The sequence below is a fragment of the Benincasa hispida genome, chromosome 11, assembly GCF_027475165.1.
Source record: "Benincasa hispida cultivar pf3 chromosome 11, pf3_genome.v1.1, whole genome shotgun sequence".
Lineage (NCBI taxonomy): Eukaryota > Viridiplantae > Streptophyta > Magnoliopsida > Cucurbitales > Cucurbitaceae > Benincasa > Benincasa hispida.
In genome coordinates, this window is record NC_143488.1 from 30404066 (window position 1) to 30411287 (window position 7222).

Sequence of the window (7222 nt, forward strand, 5' to 3'; positions counted from 1 at the left end):
CATGATTGACAAAGAGAAATAATGCGGTGACTTACTAAATTAACCAATGTTTAATGAATGTGCTGACTAAAGAGGATGCAATGATAAAATTATCAAAGTTAAAATGAGATGCGAGAGTACAAAATTTGGAAAAACAAAGTCAAGGAAAGATACAACCCCCAAATTTGCTTTGTCGCCCGCATTATTTGTGATCACATCCTTCTTTGCGGTGAGCCAATTTATTCGATTGCGGTGGTTGAATGAACTAGTCGCGTCTTTTGGTTATCGTGTAGCTCTCCCGTAATTTTTCACCACGATCGTTGCAAAAAAACATCAAGAAGGTCAAATAAAAGATAGAGTTAACATTTTTTTTTGTAATGCAAAAGATAAAGAAATGATAATGGATATAAAGAGGTAGAATTGAGTTCATGAATTGACGGTTTCAAAGGATGCTTCACAAAAATTGCGTTCCTGATGAATTTGAATCGCATGATTGTGTAGGGACTGCCCAATTCTTCTTTAGTTAGAATTCTTCAGGTACACGGAGGTGTTCTTGCGATGCAAATTTTCTCCGTGATATATTTTGACTCTTTGTCTGTTGACTTTGAATGTGTTGGTCTCGTCCTCATTGGATAACTCAACCGCTCCATGTGGGAATACTTCTTTGATTATAAAGAGTCCGGACCAGCATGATTTTAATTTACGAGGAAAGAGTTGTAGCCGTGAATTGAATAATAAGACCTTTTGTCCGACTTGGAGATTCTTCTCGCATAGTTGTTTGTCATGCCAACGTTTTTCGCGCTCCTTGTAGATTTTGGTATTCTCATATGCATGAGTTCTCTATTCATCAAGCTCGACCAACTGAAGTTTCCTTGTTTCCCTTACGACCTTTAAGTCAAAATTAAGCTTTTTCACTGCCCACATTGCTTTATGCTCCAGCTCAAGCGGTAAATGACATGCCTTTCCGAACACCAGCGTATACGGGGACATGCCTATAGGTGTCTTATAGGCGGTCCTGTATGCCCACAAGGTATCATCCAGCTTCATTGCCCAATCTTTGCATGAAGGCTTCACCACCTTCTCTAATATCAGCTTGATTTCCCTGCTGGACACTTCAGCTTGACCATTTGTTTGTGGATGGTATGCAGTGGCCACCTTATGAAGGATATTATACTTGAGCAACAATTTCTTGATGATGTGATTAATAAAGTGAGAGCCTTCATCACTTATTATGACACGTGGTGTCACACTCCCTCCAAACTACCTGTTAGCTTAGTTAGGGACATGCCGTGAAGCCAACAGACATCGTCCTCCTCTAACGATACCTGTTGACCCTGCTGAATCGTTGAACCTGATAAACCTACTAGTCTTAGATATAAAATACTTTACATGTAACATAACATAGCGGAACCCTTGAAAACATTTAGACACACATGAAGTGCAGTCTTGACATAACTCGGTTTGGAAAATAACCTGATAGAGATATCACAACCAAAAACATATCCAACTTGAGTTTACACAACCATGACATCTAGTGCTTACACAACCATAAACTATCCAGTTCTTACAAAGACATTTACAATACAAACAGAAGCAAGTAGTAGAGAAGTTTATGAAGAAGTACTTCCCTTCGACGGAGAACGCTAGAAGAAGGAAGTTGATAACCAATTTTGAACAGGATATTGACGAATCGCTCAGCGATGCGTGGGTGAGGTTTAAGAGGCTGGTAAGAGATTGCCCACATAACGGCTTACCATACTGCTTATAGATGGATATTTTCTATCATGGATTAAACCTTGCATCGCAGACCGGTGCCAATGCGATAGCAGCTGAAGGTCTGCTGGATAAAACTTATGATGAGGCTAAGAATATCCTTGATCGCATTGCTAAAAATCATGTAGACTGGAAAGAAAGCGATCAAAGATTGAGAATTAAGGATAGTGACGTGAACAATGGTGCCATCACATCCCTTCAGAGTCAAATGACCGTGATGATGAACTTGATACAGGGAATCACAATCGATAGCCCAGCAACGCATAGTGGGCAAGTGAACGCAATCAACCAGACGATCGCAAGTTGTGCTACTTGCGGTGAAGGACATTAAATGGAGGAATGCCCACAAAACCCACAGCCAATCTATTTTGTGAAGAATAATCCATTTTCTAACACGTACAACCCTTGGTGGAGAAACCACCCCAACTTCACGTGGAAAAATCAACAGCAAAATTTTCAATTAGTGGCACAAAAAGAAGGGCCACCCAGATTTTTTCCGTGAACCAACGGTCAAACGAGTAATCAAGCCAGCAGTTCGCAGGTGCCACAATCTTCCACTTTGGAAAGTTTGTTGAAGCAATTGGTAAGACCAAATGGCATAACAAGCCACTCATAAAGACCAAATTTTGTTTTGAAAGCCATTTTGCACTCATCTCTCACATGCATTCGAATTTGAAGTTAACCACTTTTAAGATCAATTTTTGAAAACAAGTTTGCACCATGTAATTCATCTAGCATGTCATCCAATCTAGGAATAAGATGTTGATAATTTACCATTATTTTGTTGATGGCTCGACAATCAACACACATCCTCCATGTTCCATCTTTCTTGGGCACTAAAATGACTTGAACCGAAAAAGGACTCATGCTTTCTCAAACATAACCTTTATCCATGAGTTCTTCTACTTGACTTTGGATTTCCTTGGCTTCAATTGGATTGGTCCTGTAGGCTGCCATATTTGGAAGTGTTGCGGGTATGAAGTCAATTTTGTGCTCAATTCCTCTTAAAGGAGGTAGACCCGTAGGTGCATCTTCATGTGGAAACACGTCATTAAATTCCTGCAAAAGAGATTTAAATGCACTAGGCAAACCATCATTAGAGTTAGGTTCAGTTACTAAACATATTCCTTTGCACATAAGTACAAAGTTTGGTGCTTTGAATGAAAACATATTCCTCTCTTCCCCCTTTCTCATAGCCAAACTCACTCTCTTTCTTTTTTCCTTAAAATCAATCTTTTTTCTCTCTTGGTTTTCACTCACCTTTTGCTCCTCACTTTTCTCCTTTTTTTCGCTCTTCTCCTTTAACTTACTTTCTTCTTTCCTCTCTTGATCCTCAAATTCTTTTCTTTTCTTTTCTAATTTCACTTGATAGCATTGTACTTTATATGGAGATAATGGAAGCAAAGTAAACTTCTTCCCATTCAAAGTAAATGTGTACTTGTTCAACAAACCATCAAGATCGGCCCAATAACATATCACCCACATGCATAGGTACTAAATCACAAAGAACCTCATCCTTATATCTTCCCAAGGTAAAAGAAATAAAAACTTGGGAGTTTACCTTCAATTATCCTTTGTTTGTTAACCATTGAAGTTTATATGGTTTTGGATGTGGACGACTAGTGAGCTGGAGTTTTTCTACAAAAAAAAACTACTTACTACATTTGTGCAGCTTCCACTATCAATCACCAAGCTACATGGGGTTCCTTCAATCAAGCACCATGTGTGAAATAAGTTCTCCCTTTGATCTTCAACTTTTTCCTCCTTGATTTGCACATTAAGTATTCTTCTTAACTAAGGATATAGAGTTACATTCTTCAATGTACTCATGATCAAAGGCTTTGGATTCTTCCTTAAGGCTATCGCCTTGTTCATCACATTCATCTTCTGAATCAAGAATTCCATTTCTTATGACCATGACTTTTTTATTGACACAATCTTTGCTCATGTGCCCAAATCCTTTGCACTTCCAACATTGAATGGAACTAGATTTCTCTCTTTCCTCCTTTGAAGCTTCATTCTTTTTAGTATACCCAGCTTCCACTCTTTTAGAAGCCACAAACTTCCCTTTTGCTTCACCCCTATTCACAAAACCATCATTGTTCCAAACATTAGAATTTGAAAAAGTATTAGCTTTAGAATTATACCTCTTGGAATGTTCCTTTTTTTCTCTCAATTGTTCTTCAATTTTTATTGCATAACGATACATATCTTCCAAGTATAGTTGTGGATATCTATCTATGATATGAGCAATTTCTCGATTTAAGCCTCCAAGGAATCTAGACATGGTGTCTTCTTCTTCTTCTCGAATATTTGCTTTTTCTATCAAAGTTTCCATCTCTTGATAATATTCAGCTACACTTTTGTTCCCTGCCTCAAAACTTGCAATTTAGTTCTCAAATATCTTTCATAATGTTTGGGAACATACCTCTTTCTCATGGCTTCTTTAAGTTCTTCCCAAGTTTCAATGGGATCCTTCTCTTTCCTCCTTCTCTTGGATTTGAGATGTTGATATCAATTTCCCGCATGGTTAGTGAATTCAGCAATGGCAAGCCTCATCTTCTTATTCTCACTGAATGTGTTGCAATGAAACACATGTTCTGTCTTCCTTTCCCATTCCAAGTATGCCTCCGCATCCGACGTTCCACAAAATGGTGGAATTTTGAGCTTGACTCCACTATCTCCATCTTCATGGATTCTTTCTCCTCGTCTAGGGTGCATATTATTTCTTCCTCTTCCTCTCATGTTTTCTCTTCCTCTAATTTGTCTTTCTTGTTCAACTAAGTCGATTATTCCCTCATTTTCTTGTAAGACTCTTTGTTGTTCTGCCCTTCTTTCTTATCTATCTTCCCTCATCATTTCCATCATGCCTTGAATGGCTTGAAGAATAGCCATATTAGTATCTTGTACTTGTGGTACTCCTTCACCCTATGACATTTTAAAGTTAGTAATAAAAGGACCTCACCACACTTCTCATCAATTTCACTCAAGAACACTCGTATTTATCACTCAAGGGTAGGCTTTTGGTACTAGGTCAAAGATGTAAGGGATGGCTTATATTTTTGGTGCAATGTCACTAAAAGATTGATAAAAACCAATTCAAATTGATCAACTCTCACAGACTAAGACTAGAGTAACTAAACTTAGGCTAAAAATAAAACAAATCTGGATTTTTTTTTTAATGATTGACAAGAAACTTTCATGTGCTTTGGATCTTTGATTTCTTTTCTTCTTTTTTTTTTCTACTGTTTTTTTTTTCTTTTTTCTTTTGCTGACTTTTTTTTTCTTGCTAACTTTTTTTTTTCTTTATGATCCAAGAGCTGATTTGAAGAAGTTTTCAAGACAAGTTGTAGTATGTCTTGTTACAAGATGTAAGCAATTTCTATGGAGAAAAAAATTGAAATAAAGTAAAGAGAACACCTCTAAAGTTGGCCAAGAATGATGATCATGCTCTGATACCAAATGATAAGCGCCCACGATGCTTGTTGGATGCAAAGCTAGAGGTCCTTCTAGGATCCTTGCAAATACTCACAAAGAAAGCTACTTAGATTGAACTTAGAATCCATAATGGTCATTCTTAGATCCTAAGACAACTCATTCCAGAATTAGCTTGATCAAAACTAATCCAATGAATTGATTTAAATATCAAATCTAAAGAAAGATTTGAAAGAAAAAGACAATACCAAAGGCTTGAATAAGCACAAGCTTTTTACTATCGATAATCTTAGTTTTGAAGAACATTACAAGCCATTTTATAGGCCAAATTGTCGTGGATAGACCAAGAAACTCAAAAGTCATTCAAATACAATTAATTGCAAATTGTAGAAAATAACACATAGAAACTTGAAACTTAATTACATACTAAATTATAAGTCAAAATGAAAAACGAGGAATGTAGAAAGTCTTCAAATTGCCTTAAATATCACCTCTAGAAGGCGGCAAAGTAGTTATGCACATTTGACAAGGTTTGTCATCACATTTCCCTATGCAGTGCACACTTGACAACATTTTCTTCACAAAATCTGCACACGTTTTTTGACCACCATGTCATCTTCCAAACTATAGGACTTTTCCTATGCCATTCTATTCTTGACTCATTGAACTAACATTATATAAAACTTTGGTCTCAAAATTATTTGTCGGTTCTTATGAATTTGCTAGTTTTTGAAGATGTAGTGTGAATGCCTCTTGAATCTTCTTTGCCTTGCTTCTTGTAATTGGTCCTTTAGGTACATGCAATGGTTCAATGGTTGAATTCATATCAGATACTTATAAACCCTAGAGAAGAGTTTTCTACCTGTGTGGACGAACTTTGACACAAAAGGTCAAGAAAGAGTTCGCAAAGAATGGGTTTCTACGTGTCGAAATGCGCTCTCAGTCCAAATTTGGTTGAAGTTTGGTTTAAAAGTTACTTATGAACCTTGGACAAGATTTTTGTTCCTTTATGGATGAACTTTGGATCAAAAGGTCAAGAAAGAGTCCAAAAATGACAATCTTTTCATTTCTATTTGTCGAAATGTGCTTCAAGTCAAAATTTGGACGGTTTCATTCAAAAGGTACTTAGGAACCATAGAAAGGAATTTTGTACTATGTTGACGAACTTTAGCACAAAAGGTAAAGATAGAGACTAAACAGGATGAACTTTGGGTTTCTACTTGTCGATATGTGATCCAAGTTCAAATTTGGACGAAGTTTTGTTCAAAAAATACTTATGAACCCGTGACAGGAGTTTTGTACCTTTGTGGACGAACTTTGACATAAAAGGTCGAAATAGTCTGAAAAAGGACGAACTTTAGGTTTCTATGTGTCAAAATGTGTTGTCATTCCAAACTTGGTCGAAGTTTGGTTTAAAAGTTACTTGAGAACCCTGGATAGGAGTTTTGTATCATTATGGATGAACATTGGACCAAAAGGTCAAGAAAGAGTCCCAAAATGATGAATTTTGGGTTTTGTATTTGTCAAAATGTGCTCCAAGTCAAAATTTCGATAAAGTTTGGTTCAAAAGATACTTATGAACCCTAGAAAGGAATTTTGTACTTATGTGGACGAACTTTGGCACAAAGAGTAAGGAAAGAGACTAAAAAGGATGAACTTTGGGTTTTTACTTGTCGAAATGTGCGCCAAGTCCAAATTTGGACGAAGTTTGGTACTAAAGATACTTATGACCATTGGAAAAGAGTTTTGTACATGTGTGGATGAACTTTGACATAAAAGGTTAAGAAAGAGTCCCTAAAGGATGAACTTTGGGTTTCTATGTGTCAAAATGTGCTCTAAGTCCAAAATTGGTCGAAGTTTGGTTTAAAAGTTACTTATGAACGCTGAACAATAATGTTGTACCTGTATGGATAAACTTTGGACCAAAAGGTCAAGAAAGAGTCCAAAAATGATGAACTTTGGGTTTCTACTTGTCGAAATGTACTCAAGTCTAAATTTGGATGGAGTTTGGTTCAAAAGATACTTATGAACCCTC

At 36.7% G+C, this 7222-nt stretch overlaps 1 non-coding gene across 1 annotated transcript; it reads right to left on the reverse strand.

Moving 5' to 3' along the window:
• Positions 1–1624: 1624 nt before the first annotated feature.
• On the reverse strand, positions 1625–1731 carry LOC150032568 (small nucleolar RNA R71). Its single transcript, XR_016524934.1, has one exon. It is a non-coding gene; the product is annotated as a small nucleolar RNA R71 (small nucleolar RNA).
• Positions 1732–7222: the final 5491 nt, after the last annotated feature.